Here is a 15738-nt window from a genome sequence, read left to right on the forward strand (position 1 = left end):
AACTAATATATAAAAAAGTGACACAGAGGAAGAACATTATTAAAGATGTTATGCCTCAGTTTTCTTTTATTCCTTAGAAAGACTAACCTTTCTTTTAAATTTTTTATTTTTAAATATCACAAATAATATAGAAAAGTACAAAGAAAGATTCCATGAGCATTCATAGATATAACAATTTTTAGCATGTTGCTATATTTGCTTCATATGTAACCATATGCATACATGCATATTATTTTTCAAAGAGATAGGTATATTAATATTACATAATGTGGAATTCATGAAAAAAATCATAAAACTTGGGAGAGAAAGTTTTTTGGTTAAGGGGTACAATTCAGTGTAGACATTTTTATATATCTATACCAAATAGTATGACATTCACACAATTTTTACTATATATATATATATATATCACTGACACTTTATAATACACTGATCAGTTTATAGCACTTACCAACAGTTACCACAAACAGGTATTTCAGGTCAATCCTAGTTCTCCTTTTTTAGCTTATCTTTTCTCTGCATACATCATTTAGGCTTTTCTGACCCATTGTCTTGTACTTGGAACCCCATCATCTGCATTTGTGATATTCCCACACTTGATCTTAGCCAAAAAGCTGAGAAGGAATCTCTGACATTCCTTAAACCCTCATGTTGACTCCAAAATGGACACCTGACATCAAGATACATTAATATGTGTATACAGTGAGACATTGACACTGAACTTGTATATACTTGGTTTTGTAAAACCATTGTTGACCTAAGTAAATATATCCTATTCATTTGGCTGGCAGCTGAATTAAAGTCAAATTTGATGTTCAACTATCGCACATATGCTGCCCTCTATTACAGTAGTACCAATATGGAAGACATCCTCAGAAATCTGAAAATAGACCTACCATGTTACCCAGCCATGAATTCCTGGGAATTTACCCAAATGAAATTAAATCAGCATATGAAAGAGTTATTTGTACCTTCATGTTTATTGCAGCTCAATTCACAAGAGCTAAGATATGCAATCTACCCAGTTGACCATCAACCAATGACTGGATAAAGAAAATGGGATATATATACACCATGGAATACTACTCAGCCATTAAAAAGAGTTAAATCCTGTATTTTGCAACAAAATGTATGCAACTTGGAACGATTATGCTTACTGAAATAAGCCAGTCCCAAAAATACAGATATCATATGTTTTCCTTTACTTGTGGTAATTAATATACAGAACACAAAAATATAATTTATATGAGTAAAATTGACATTTTGAGATTTGACTGTTGTTTACAATCCTTGTCTATACTCTTGAACAACAATGATTTTTATACTTACTATTTGTTTGTTTATTCAGTGGAAGATCAAGCTTGTGATTATGAAATAAAGTATGTCATTGTAAAAACTGAAAGAAAAAATAAGAAAGGAAGGAGGGAGGGTGAGATCATAAGCAGTAGCAAGGGTAGTGAAAGAACTATCACTATGCTCTTAAATCTGTATATATGAAATACATGAAGTTTGTTCACCTTATATAAGGAACAAATTTTTAAAAATATAATTGTAAACCCTCACTTGTATTTCTCATGTTCTAATTGTATTTTTTTGTTCTAAAGCTGATAGATAATCTAAGGCTTCTGAAGTCATTCATGGGATGAATTAGCATTAGTCTACTACAATAATTGTGGTACACAGTTTTTAATACTATGTTTAATGTATATTTGGGTTGAGGTCTAAAATAAAGATACATATCACCTTAAATAATAGATATAATATATATAGATATATAATACATATAATATATAAGATATAATTATATGTTTATATATAATTATATATAAACATATAATTATATATTATATATTATATATATAATATATTATATATATAATATATATATAATAATAATATATATATTATATATATAATATATATAATAATATATATAATATATATAATTATATATAAACATATAATTATATATTATATAATGCAATATATATTTATATATAATTATATATATAAAGATATAATAGATATAGTGATTTTCTTTTCAAAATATCAACATAGGCATATTTCACAGGCTCATTTTAGGCATGGTTAGGTGAAAATAATCCAAGAAAATATATAAAAACCAATTACTGGGGTTAGTAAGTGTGTTCATCAAGATTATGAGATACAAAACTTACACACAAATAACTGCTCTTCTATTGATGAACAATTAATTTTTAGAAATTAAAAGTGCAAAAAAATCCCAGTTTTAACAACCTGAAAAATGAAATACCTAAGGAAAAATCTAATAATAATTAAGACATTTATTCTGGAAATTAAAAAATTATTGCTGAGAGAAATTAAAGAAAGAATAAATTAATACAATAATTTACATTGCTTATATAGCAGAACATTTAATATCTTTAAAACATATATTCTCCTAACATTTATCTGTAGATTCAACACCATCCTACTCAATGTCTTGAAATAGTTCCTATGAAGAATTTCACAATATTTAAATACAAAGCATGTAAGATGCACCCCCTACCCTGGATAAGGAATAACAAAAGGGTAAAGTGAGCTATCACTATAAGATTTTGAGAATTATTTTTAAAGCCACAGTAATCAAGATAGCATCAGACAATAAAGAACTTAATGCAAAGAATAGAGTGGCTAAAATATATTCATCCATACACAAACACATGACTTAGAAAGATCTGAAATAATTCAAGATAAAAGAATGGGCTTTGAAATAATTGATGCAGGAAATATTGCTTATCCATACATAAACACACTAAATTATCATTGGATTTAGAAGATTGCAGAAAATGGATCATGGTCTCAAATGGGAAACCAAAATTTTGAAAATTTTTGAGAAGAACATGAGTAGCTTTATGCCTTCCTCATTTAAGCAAAGATTGCTTAGATATGATAAACAAAGTATGCATAAAAGAAAGAAATAGACCACTTGTACCCTCATCAAATTAAAAATTTCTGGTTTTCAAAAGACATTGTTAAGAGAATATAAAACAAACCGCAGATCAAGAGAAAAAGTTGGAAAATAATATATATTACAAATGACTCATTATAATATGCAAATCACCTTAAAAAACCAAAAATAAGAACAAGCATAACTTAATTAAATAATGGGCAAAAGGCTTGAACAGACACTACACATAATGAATGGATGGAAAGCAATACAAAATGGTACTCAGTATCATTCATCATCTGAGAAATGCAAAGTAAAACCATAAAAAAAACCACTACACCTGCATCCAAATGTTTAAAATTGCAACAAGATGGGGGAATCTGGAAAACATTATGCTGAGTGAATTAAGCCAGTCCCAAAGGGACAAATATCATATGTTCTCCCTGATCGGTGACAACTAACTGAGCAGCAAAGGGGAAACCTGTTGAAGTGAAATGGACACTATGAGAAACAGTGACTTGATCAGCTCTTGTCCTGACTGTTGATGTACAATGTAATACTTTATCCATTTTAGTATTTTTTCTTTGTTTTGTTCTAGTACTGTTGGTTGAACTCTGTAATTAACACACAATTATTCTTAGGTGTTTAAATTTTAACTGAAAAGTGATCCCTGTTAAATATAACAGTGGGAATAAGAGAGGGAGGAGATGCACAATTTGGGACATGCTCAATCGGACTTGCCCCAAATGGTGGAGTTAGAATCGTGCCAGGGGATTCCAATACAATCCCATCAAGGTGGCATGTACCAATGCCATCTCACTAGTCCAAGTGATCAATTTCAGTTCACAATTGATCACACTGATAGGTCTAAGAGTCAAAGGGATCACACAAACAAGACTAGTGTCTGCTAATACTAACTGATAGAATCAAAAAGGGAGAGAATGATCCAACATGGGAAGCGAGATACACAGCAGACTCATAGAATGGCAGATGTCCTAAAAAGCACTCTGGCCTCAGAATCAGCCCTTAAGGCATTTGGATATGGCTGAAGAGCCCATGAGAGTATTTTAGGCATGGAAAGCTAAGACACTTTGGAAAAAAAAAAAAAAGAAGAAGAAAACCTAAATAAAAGATCTCCGCGAGTGAGATCCCAGTGGAAAGAATGGGTCATCAAAGAAGGAGGTACCTTTCTCTGAAGGGAGGAGAGAACTTCCACTTTGACTATGACCCTGTCAGAATAAGATCGAACTCGGCGAACTCAAAAGGCTTTCATAGCCTTGGCAACTCATGACTAGAGCCTAGGGAGATTACTGACACCATAAACAAGAGTGTCAAATTGTTAAGTCAACAACAGGAGTCACTGTGTACTTACTCCTCATGTGGGACCTATCCTTAATGTGTTGTCCAATGTGAAGTAATGCTATAACTAGTACTGAAACAGTATTTTACACTTTGTGTTTCTGTGTGGGTGCAAACTGATGAAATCTTTACTTAATATATACTAAATCGATCTTCTGTATATAAAGAGAATTGAAAGTGAATCTTGATGTGAATGGAATGGGAGAGGGAGTGGGGATGGGAGGGGTGCGAGTGGGAGGGAAATTATGGGGGGAAAGCCATTGTAATCCATAAACTGTACTTTGGAAATTTATATTTACTAAATTTAAAAAGAGAGAAAAAAATTTCACCATTACCTATTCAATATTTCATCAGATTGTAAACACTGTTGGTTTATAACAAAAATTTTGAGGTTAAATTTTTTTTCACATCACATATTTGTGTCTTTATTTTACTTCCCTCTTGCATTAGTGTTTGTGTGGTGCCTAAATTGTAACTTAGGATCATCATTGAGCTATTTCCTGATAAACATTATGTAATTTTTAAAGATAATGACTCTTTATTTTTATTTATTTATTTATTTTTACTTATTTTACAGGCAAAGTTAGACAGTGAGAGAGAGAGAGACAGAGAGAAAGGTGTTCCTTCCGTTGGCTCACCCCCCAAATGGCCGCTACAGCCGACATGCTGTACCAATCCGAAGCCAGGAGCCAGGTGCTTCTCCTGGTCTCCCATGCAGGTGCAGGGCCCAAGCACTTGGGCCATCCTCCACTGCCTTCCTGGGCCTCAGCAGAGAGCTGGACTGGAAGAGGAGCAGCCGGGAGGAGAACCCAGCACCCATATGGGATGCCGTGCCGCAGGCAGAGGATTAACCAAGTGAGCCATGACGCCGACCTCTATGTAATTTAAATTATTAGAAATACAGATGTCCTACTCTTTAACTGTAGTTTTATTAGAATAATATATCTGACTTGACCTTGGAGGGTTTTTCATCCCATATATTAATTGAATTTTATTTCTTAATTTTTGAATTAGTTTTTAGTACTTCAGTTTCTGGTTACATTGGTCTAATGAACCCTCTTTTTGTTTTGATTATATTGCTATTTGTTATGATTATTTCTGCTTCTATAAATTTTCATATCAGAATCCTGAAGCAGTTTCTAAATTTTAAAACAAAAGCATGGTTTTTAAATAAACATTCCTGGAGCCAAGTGCATGACTTGGGCCCTGCACCCCATGGGAGACCAGGAGGAGGTGCCTAGCTCCTGGCTTCGGATCGGCGCAGCGCCAGCCATAGCTGCCATTTGGGGAGTGAACCAACGGAAGGAAGACCTTTCTGTCTCTCTCTCTCACTGTCTATAACTCTACCTGTCAACTAAAAAAATAAATAAAAATTAAATAAATATTCCTGGAAATTTGCAGGACATGTTAATACCATGTGGATCCAGATCTTCATTTAAAAAATAGTAACAAGAGAATGTTGTTTTTTTTTTTGCTTCTATAATTTTTAAATAAGCATTGCTTTTCTTGATAGAAGGCAAATATTTGATTTTCAACTTAAATGTGGTTATGCTAAAAGGAAATTCATTTACTATAAGTTAGGTAAACCTCAGATAATGAAAAATAATTTAAGAAAAATAAGGCTTGGACCCAGAAAGACAAATATGGTATACTCTCCCTTATATGTGGTAAAAAGTTAAGAAACATACAAAAAAAGAAGAAAAAGAATGAAATGTCAGTGTGTATCAGTATTGCAGCAAAAATGGTTTTGTAAAACTTTGTTTTATATCTTTGTGAAACCAATGATTAAGAATGTTATATTAGGGTCTGATGTTGTGGCATAGAGGGTAAAGCCGTTGTGCCAGCATTCCATATGGCTGCCAGTTCAAGTCCTGGCTGCTCCACTTCCAACCCAGCTCCCAGCTAGTGAACTGGGAAAAATAGCTGGAGGATGACCCAAGTACTTGTTTCCCTGCACCCATATGGGAGATTGAATGAAACTCTTGGCTCCTGGCTTTGGTATGGCCCATCCCTGGCCATTGTGACCATCATGGATTGAACCAATGGATGGAAGATCTTTCTCTCTTTTTCTGTGTCTCTCCCTTTCTCTATGACTCTGATTTTCAAATAAATGAATAATTCCTTTAAAAATGTTTCCAACTATAGTTTTAATGATCTTGATTACTTTATAATTTATATAGGTGAAATGGTCATTTTCCCATTCAGTTATTGTTTATGGCCATGTCTATATTCCCACTAAACTAGTGTCTTTTGGCTTTTTACTTGTTTAACTTCTTATTTAGCAAAGTATTAAGCCTTTTAGTGTAATGTAAGTTTAAAATATGTTATCTCAAAAACTAAAAACCAAAAAAAAGGGGGGGAGAAGGAAAGAGGATAGGAGGGAGAGAAGGGATGAGAGGGACTATCATATGTTCTTAGAATTGTATCTACTAAACACATTGAATCTGCTAGAAACTAATTAAAAATTAAAATGAAAAAAGAAAAAGAAGGCTTTTACATAATTTGTCAGGGAAGGCAGTGCCGGGGGAAACATATTCTCTTCCATCTGGACTAACACACGTAGATGGACAAAGGCCAGACTAGGAGGAAATGGATAAAGATAGTGTGAAATGGTGTTTTATAAACCTAAATAACTTTTTGATTCCTATATTAAATGTGTGAGCACACATGAACAGCATAAAAATGAATTTCCCACACACACTTTTGGAGGATACTGTGGGACACAAACAGGCAGAGAGAGTATAATGTGAAAGATAAAATGCCTTGGAGTGGGCAGGCCTTGGCGGCGAGAACACGGCTGTGTGTGTGACAGCTGGGTCAGAGCCCCTCTGGGCAAGTGTACGTTCGGATGCTGGTGACACAGACATAGACATGTGTACACGGGTTTATATTACACAAGCTAGCATTTTTCTTGTACTGGAAATCAAATTTGCTTTATAATAGTTTGTACATTTGCCTGTGACAGCAAACATTACAAATAAACAGGAAATGAACAAGCAATAAAATAAAATACTCACTATAGTAAAGGTGCATTGAAAATGTTCAGATAAAAATGGAACCAACTGTAAAAATATTTCTTTAAGTTTAAAGAATGTAAGCTTACGGTAACTTCCTTATTACTGTAAACACTTCACTTTCCATTGTATCAAATGAAGGTTATTTGACAGAACTTCTAATTAAAATATAAATTTCCCAATATATGGATTTCATTGTGTTTTAAATAGTGAAAAGCCATTGGTGTCTGTGTTACAGGTGAATATTAAGCAAAGGAACATTGGCAAGGGCACCTCCCACATCATATCAGATCATGCAAAGGATGACACAGCCGTCACAGACACCAAGGTTGCTATGACTTGGCCACAGTTCTCATGACAGTGTCATCTATAAACTATTAATAAGCTGGGGGCTTAGATAATATTTTCCACCAGCATTCATATCTTTTCATATGAAAAACAGATAAGGGAGGAAGAGTGAAGCAAAAGCACTATTCTTAGAGAATTTAGCTACTGAAATCTGAAGCACATTAGAAAACTATAGTACTCTGGTCATTTTTTCTTTCTTTTTACAAAATACTTAGCTATTCATTTGAAAGACAGAGAGAGCTCGGAGAAAAAGAGAAGAAACGTATATTCAGGTGTCGCTCCCCGTCTTCGTGGAGGAACGACACAGGACCCTGCGCTGTTCTTTTGTCTGCTCGGCCCTTCCCGGGTTTGCTGCTGGTTCTTCCCGGGTTGGCTACCGACCCTTCCACCTCTGTGGAAGGGCGGTTCCCCCTGCCACTTTCCCCACTTCCGCGGGGGAGCGGCACACCGCCGGCCGGCTCTCTTGGGGGCTGCACAGGTGTTCCTTCAGATAGATGTTCCTGGTGCATGTTGTCTCTCTCCTCCTTTATAGTCCTCTTCCACCAATCCCAACTCTGCTACCCACACACCGAGTACGCTGCTCTCCTCCAATCAGGAGCAGGTCCTACAGTTTATTGGTTGAACTGGAGGCAGCTGTGTAGAAGCTGTTTGCTCCTCTCCCAGCGCCATATTGTGGGAGAGCAGATGCATAGAATAAGTCTTAATTCCAGTAACTTAGTCTAGTCCGAGTTGCTCCCAGTTGCTCCCCACATTCAGGGATTAGCTCCCCAAAGGGCTGCAATACCCTAATGTGGGCCAGGATGAAGTCAAGCACTACAGCCTAGTCTCCCACATGATGGCAGAGACCCCCGTACTGCACTTGAGGTGTGTCCCTAGGCCTTTCCAGGCACTTCGTCAGGGAGCTGGATCCAAAGCAGAGGAGCAGAGCTCAAAGGAACACTATGATATAGGATGTCACCCTCATAACAGTGGTGTACCCACTGCTACACAATTCCAGCCCCTGGTTGCTGGGAGGTGTCATGGGTGGGGGCATGTGTAATCCAGAACTTTATAACTCGTGAAAATTAGCTATAAATTCAGAGAATGAAAGGAACCACAAGAGCAAGACCTACAGGGTGTTTTTTTTTTACAATTTACTTGGAAAATACTTAATATTCAATAATAAATCCTTTAAAATAATATTTAACTAGTAAATCTACACGATGATCAATGATGACAGTAAAGTCAAAATAATTTTATTTAAGGCAGTATATTTTAATAGAGGTGGATTATTATGTCCTTTTTTGTTTCAAGCTATTTCCAAATAGTGAAATATTCAAATAAATTAAACATATTCTCCTAGCTAAAATTTACATTTCATATGCCTTTTCAAGCTAGAATGTAATCTTAAGTTTGTCGTTACATAATGCAGACCCTTGTAAAGAAAATATAACATACCCATATGTTCTCTTTTTTTTTTTTTTTTTTTTTTGACAGGCAGAGTGGACAGTGAGAGAGAGAGACAGAGAGAAAGGTCTTTCTTTGCCGTTGGTTCACCCTCCAATGGCCGCCATGGCCGGTGTGCTGCGGCCGGCGCACTGCGCTGATCCGATGGCAGGAGCCAGGTACTTATCCTGGTCTCCCATGGGATGCAGGGCCCAAGCACTTGGGCCATCCTCCACTGCACTCGCTGGCCACAGCAGAGAGCTGGCCTGGAAGAGGGGCAACCGGGACAGAATCTGGCGCCCCGACCGGGACTAGAACCCGGTGTGCCGGCGCCACAAGGCGGAGGATTAGCCTAGTGAGCCGCGGCGCCGGCCACCCATATGTTCTTGAATCTTAATTTGAAAAGTAGGGGCTAATAAGCCTCAATACATATTTTATTGATTATTTGTATTTTGCCAGACGGAAGGGATGCATCTGGTTAATTGACTATGTATGGGTCTTTAAATTACCAGCTGAAATGAACAGTGGTATGGAGGACATTGGATTTATAGATAAAAAAGATCAGCTCTAAAGAAATTGACTTTCTGTTCTGATCTCAAAGCATGACATAGAACTTACATCATGTTGCCCATAAATCCAATGAGATATCTCATTCTCAAATCTTGGGGAATAATTTGAGTATGTTAAATAATATTTTCAAATTCTAAACATTTAATATAATTCTTTTAGAATTTTTTTTATTTGACAGGTAGAGTTAGCCAGTGAGAGGGAGAGACAGAGAGAAATGTGTTCCTTCAGTTGGTTCACTCCCCAAATGGCCGCTACGGCCGGCACTGTGCCAATCCGAAGCCAGGAGCCAGGTGCTTCCTCCTGGTCTCCCACACAGGTGCAGGGCCCAAGCACTTGGGCCATCCTCCACTGCCCTCCCGGGCCACAGCAGAGAGCTGGACTGGAAGAGGGGCAACCTGGCCTAGAACCGGCGCCCATATGGGAGGCTGGCACCGCAAGCGGAGGATTAACCAAGTGAGCCACGGCGCCGGCCCTAGAATTTTAAAATAATGACATATGATTGACATTTGGCACAGTGGTTAAGATGCTGCTTGAGACACTAATATCTCATAGAGTGCCAGCTCTGAGCCCCAGCTCTGCCTCTGTATACTCTGTGATGCATCAAGTGATAACTCTAGTACTCTGGTTCCTTCCACCCATGTGGGACACCCAGATTGAGTGCCTGGCTCTCTGGCTTTTGGGTCAGCCTGGCCAAGTCCCAGCTACTGCAGGTATTTGGGAAGTAAACCAGCAGATGGGGAAATCTCTGTGTATTTCTGTCTCTCTCTCTGTCCTTCTGTCTTCCAAATAAAATGAAAATTTAAAAAAATAAAAATACTTCATAGTGTTAGAAACATGTTAATATCATTTTAAATAGTTTCTTTTTAAATATCTTACTAACAAAATACTCAATCATATTTTCTTGTGAAAAGTGAAAGCATTATGAGTAAGTTTAAATTCATTTTTATTCCCTGTTCCTTGTTTTGTCTTCTTCACCAAAAGTAACTTTTTCTATTTATAATAACTGAAGGCATGCAAACCTCTTATTTAGAAAAAAATACCATTTATTTTGGTCAGAAATCTGAAATTTGCAGTACTCAGATGAGATTCTTAAAAGCTAAGGAGTAAATTAATCTTCCAGCTGACCTGCTGGCTGTTGATCATGACTGTTGGCTGGGCTGAGAAGTTTGATCTGAATCTGAGGCAAAATCCCTGAACTTTGCGTCTGTGTGGACCCGGCTCGCTCAGGACATGACGGTTCACTTGCAAACTCATGTAACGTGAAAAAGACATGCAGGCAGAAGCATCATCTCCTCTTCTATCGGCCTTGGAATAACCCAGTATCCCCTCGTGTCATGTTGTCGTCATCAAGACAGTCGGAGAATCCCTCCCAGTGTCAAGGGAGTGAAAATGTAGTTTCCAGCTGTTAATAAACAGAAAAACATTCCGGAAGTTCATGAGCAGCCATGCCTATTACTGTGATCATGTTTAGAAAATGCATTCTGTCACAGTTCATTCTTTTGCCATGACCATTTGCATTTTGTCACATGCAAAATACAATCCTCCCTCTTTCATCCAGACTCTCATTCAGTTGTGGTATCAGGTTAAGATTTGAAGGAAAATGGGATCAGGCCTGTATATATGTGAGGTTCCTTGTATATATTTCCCAAGCCAAAACACTAGGTAAATATTTTAACATAATTACGTTCAATATGAAATATCTATGTACATGGGATAGTTTAAATGCCCTACACATTGAATGCACACCAATGGGATAGGAAAGGTAAGCACTGGGGCTTGTTTCACCCAGAAACAGCAAGCAAAGGGCACCCATGAATCCCCAGCCCATTGCACTTGTAGCATCCAGTGGGCAAAATGCAGTGAACCTTGGAATCGTTTGGTGCCACTCTCTTCTTTGTTTTAGTTTGTTTCTGAGACACCGCCCATATAGTCCATGAAATCACCATGTATCCCTCTGTCCCAGCTGAATAGCATGTTCTCTCTGGGTCATCTGGGAATAACATTAAAATCAGTTAAAAGAAAAAACCTTAATACAGATATAGGGGCTCAATGAAATGAAGTAAATCAGCCTGTAGTACATAAAAACGTATGTGTGTCAAACATCAGCAAAAAGATACTAATTACAAAAGCAACACAATTGAAAATATATTAAACAAAAAGTTCATTAATAGTCCTGAAGGAAGAATGAACTTGTCAGAAATGAATCATAGAACTTGATAGTAGATAAAAAGAAATGGTAAATGTAGAACAATAGAAAGCAAAAAATAAGACTCAAGAACAGATGATGGTGCCATAAGCATAATATATGTGTGTACTGGAGTCCCAGAATTTGTGGAAGTGCAAAATAAGATGCATGTATTCAGATACGCCCAGTGTTTCTTCATTTAGTATGTGTATGTACACAATGTTCATATACTATCATATGTGCAAAGCATATAGCTGTTTCTCATTTACTCACATGGCATTATTTGTATATACACATTATATTTACATTGCAGAAAGAAATTCTAGGGAATCACTTTTTTCAGATTTGCCTAAAAAAATAAAAAGTTTCTAGCCAACAGGCTCTCAAATCAGAATTTAAGAAATTTTTACTTGAATGGCTTGTGATAAAAGGAAATAGGCTTAAAAATTATATTGTAGAATATGTCATGAATAATCTATGGAACTCAACGAAAAACCCATACTCAAATTTGTCATTTCTCTTCATTAATGATGACATGTATATTAAAGGAAAGTCTTGGTCATCAAAATGGACAGTGTAAGAGGACAGTATGAAATAAATCAAACACACAAGAACTACTGAAGAATATCTACTATTTCTTACTACACTGGGAAGCATAAGAGAAAATAATATAAGGTTAGGAAATTAATTAATCAATACAGATCATTCAGAATATGAGGTGTCCTTTATGATCACCCTAATAAAATCTATGGTCTCTTTAAACAATTGGGCAATGTTTGATCCTGTAAAATGCTGAATTAAAAGGTCACTTAATTTTATGTATTTTCAATTGAAATTAATAATTGTGTATACTATGAGATAAATGCAATGTTTTTATCTGTGTACACATTGTAGAAAGATTCAATCAAGTTTATTAATATATCCATACCTCAGGAAATTTTCAGTTTTGGAGATAAAAATATTAAAATTATGTCTTCTCAAAATATTTATTGGGTGTCATTTATGTGCATTGTACTGCTCTAGGCAGTAGAAATTCTACTGAATTCTTAGCAAAAGAAATTAAGCTAGGAATGAGCAATGTAAATGGGCAAGTTCTGTTTTATGTGAAATGTTGGAAAGCATAATAAAGAAACAAATAATCACAGGGGTTGCTGTAGTTTGATGTGATTGTGTTCCACAGATCCTTGTGTTGGAAGCTCAGTGGTCAGTGTGGCATATGGAGAGGCAGAGAGGGGTTTAAGAGGTGGACAGGTCATTATGACCATTGCCCTCAGAAGGAATTAAAGCAACTGTCCCAGAGATGCTTTAAAAGAGTGGGTTGTTTTAAAAAAGCGATCCTTGAGCCATCTATGTCTCTGACCTCCTGACTTGCCATGGGACCTTTCCTTCTCACTTGTTCCTACCATGTTGCCTTCTGTTGGGACAGGGTGCAGCCAAGGGCGCCCTCACCAGAGCTAAGCCAACTCTGACACCATGCTCTTGATTCTCCAGAACTGGGAGGAAAGAGACCTCCTCCTGCAGATTTTAGCTAATGCTTCAGATTATATTTGTTTACAAAGGGATAATTGGTCACTCACAAGAAATGAGATTCAGTTCAAGGTAGCCATGTTTTATATGAAATGAGACACATTAAACTGCACACATTGAAAGTGTCTATTTCATCTCCCGTATGTTCCATGAAATCACCACCACAGGCAAAAAATTGAACAGGTCTATCACCAGACACATTCTCATGTCCTTTCACAATCGCTCCTGTCACCCCACCACCACCAAGTCTCTACACATCCCCGCGCAGTCAGTCACTCTTCTGCTTTCAATCCCTGCAATTTTTTTCATGCAATTTTATAAAAATGTAATCATACCATAAGTATTGTTTAAACTCTAGCTTACTTCACTCAGAATCTTTTCATCATTCATCTTGTATAGACCAGTTGTTCATTGCATTTTTTGTTGAGTGTGAGCATGCTACAGACTGTTTCGTCTTCTGTACATCCATGGCTGCTTGGGTTGTTTCCAAGTTGTGTCTATTGTACGTACAACTACTGTAAAATTTCTTGCAGCAGCACTTGTGCCTTTATTTCTTCTATGAAAATGCCAAGAAAATGATGTCTGTTGAGTTATATGGTAGGTATACATTTAAAATCATAAGGAACTGCCAAAATGTCTTTTACAAAGTGATAATACTATTTTACTTTCCACAAGCATTGTGTGAAATTTCCAGTTATTCCATGGATTGCGATTTGTGGCTGAGTGTCTCCAATAATCTGCAGGCATCCTCCAACCTTCTGGATTCCTTGTGTAATCCTCTATTTATTAGTGCAGGTAGAATTTACTGTATTCATTTACTCAATAGGATACAAAGTAATGTAACAAAAGAATGAGGAAAGACTCTGGCAATAGCTGATGATGGAATTGGGCCTTCGATTCAGCAATCTGCAAGCAACTGCACCCTCCAACACTACAGTAAGCTGGGGAGTGGATCCTTCATCAGCTGAGCCTTGCAGGAGATTCCAGCTCTGAACAACAGCAATTTAGTAAGAGACTCAGAAGCAGAGGACCCAGCCAAGAGATGCTGGACTCCTGTGCTACAGAGATCATAAGATAATGTAGGTGTGTATTTTAAGCTCTCAGATGTATGCTGACATTTCATCTTGTCATCTAGACGTTGTATCACTTCACATAGTTAAGAAAGATGAGTGAGTACAGGACAAGATACAAGGGTACTTCAAAGAGACTGTAGAAAATATAATTAAAAGAACAATTTTATTTTTATATAAAATACTTGAAATTCATGCATATGAAGTATCTTGAAAAAGTTAATGGAAAATATGCACTAGAAAATAAATATAAATATAAATATATTTCTATTTTGAATATCTTTCTAATTCTGGACCAAAATATACTTACCTTTTCTAACTATTTTTCCATGGTCCTCTTAAGTACCCTCTTATTTTGAAAGATCATGTACATACAACTTTTATTATAGTATTTGTCCAAATTGTTCAATACTTACTAGTTATTGTTATCTATTATTTTGATTAACTTATAAACTAAAATTCATGATAGATAGCAATGAATAGGAAAAATACAATATGGGCTTTAGTATTCTGCAGAGTTTCTAATGTCCACTGTGGGTCTTGGTATATACTCCCTGTGAGTGGAGGTGACACCACTTCCCACAAGACTTGTGTCCTGTTTGCTAGGAAGTCTGGTCATATAGTTTGTCCAATTTTCAGTTGGGTGCTTTCTTAGCTTTAACAGATTTTTATACATTGTCTTCCAAAATTCATTGTCAGATACATTCTTAACAAATATTTTATCACACTCTAAAGCTTATGTATCCATTTTCTTAACAGTGTCTTTTGAAAACAAGATATTTTAGACTTAATGAAGTCTAATTTATCTAATCATAAATTTTTCATGAATCACCTTTTATGCTGCACTGACTCATTATTGATCTACAGTGCATGCTAAAATTAAGGATCAATTTCAAGACATCGATTGTCAGAAATCTCCCCTGACTCACTGAACTCAAGTCTTCCAATAAATATTCTTTATATATGTGTGCAAAATAGAAAATATTAGCAATTGGTATTGATTTGAATAAAAGAAAGGAATACACTGAATGATATAACAGCTTTTTTATATATTTTGTTCAAGTTTAGGCAAAATATATATTGCAAATAATATTGGATAAGTCTGAAACTGTTGTTTGTTGTTTGGGCTACAAAATGGATTGTAATATATGAATTCTGACCTAAAATTGTGACTCAAATATTTAGAAACATATGAGAGTGTTTATGTTGTAGGATCTAGTATCAGAATCTAATCCAAAGATAATAAGGTACAGATATTTACAAGTAAATTTTAGTGTGAAATAGACTATTTTTAACACAAAAATTGAAAATATTCCACCTTAGTTAATATTT

The 15738-nt window shown here is 36.0% G+C and overlaps 1 long non-coding RNA gene across 1 annotated transcript in view; it reads right to left on the bottom strand.

Annotated features, from left to right (window-relative positions):
* The window catches only part of LOC149121298 (uncharacterized), a 134639-nt gene that overhangs the window by 33177 nt on the left and 85724 nt on the right, over positions 1–15738 (bottom strand). Inside the window, exon 3 of the long non-coding RNA XR_016223715.1 lies at positions 1330–1396. This is a non-coding gene — a long non-coding RNA (uncharacterized LOC149121298). The remainder of the gene's footprint in view (positions 1–1329; positions 1397–15738) is intronic.

Source organism: Oryctolagus cuniculus, chromosome 17 (genome assembly GCF_051225735.1).
Source record: "Oryctolagus cuniculus isolate XC-2025 breed Fujian yellow rabbit chromosome 17, ASM5122573v1, whole genome shotgun sequence".
In the NCBI taxonomy this organism is placed as follows: Eukaryota; Metazoa; Chordata; class Mammalia; order Lagomorpha; family Leporidae; genus Oryctolagus; species Oryctolagus cuniculus.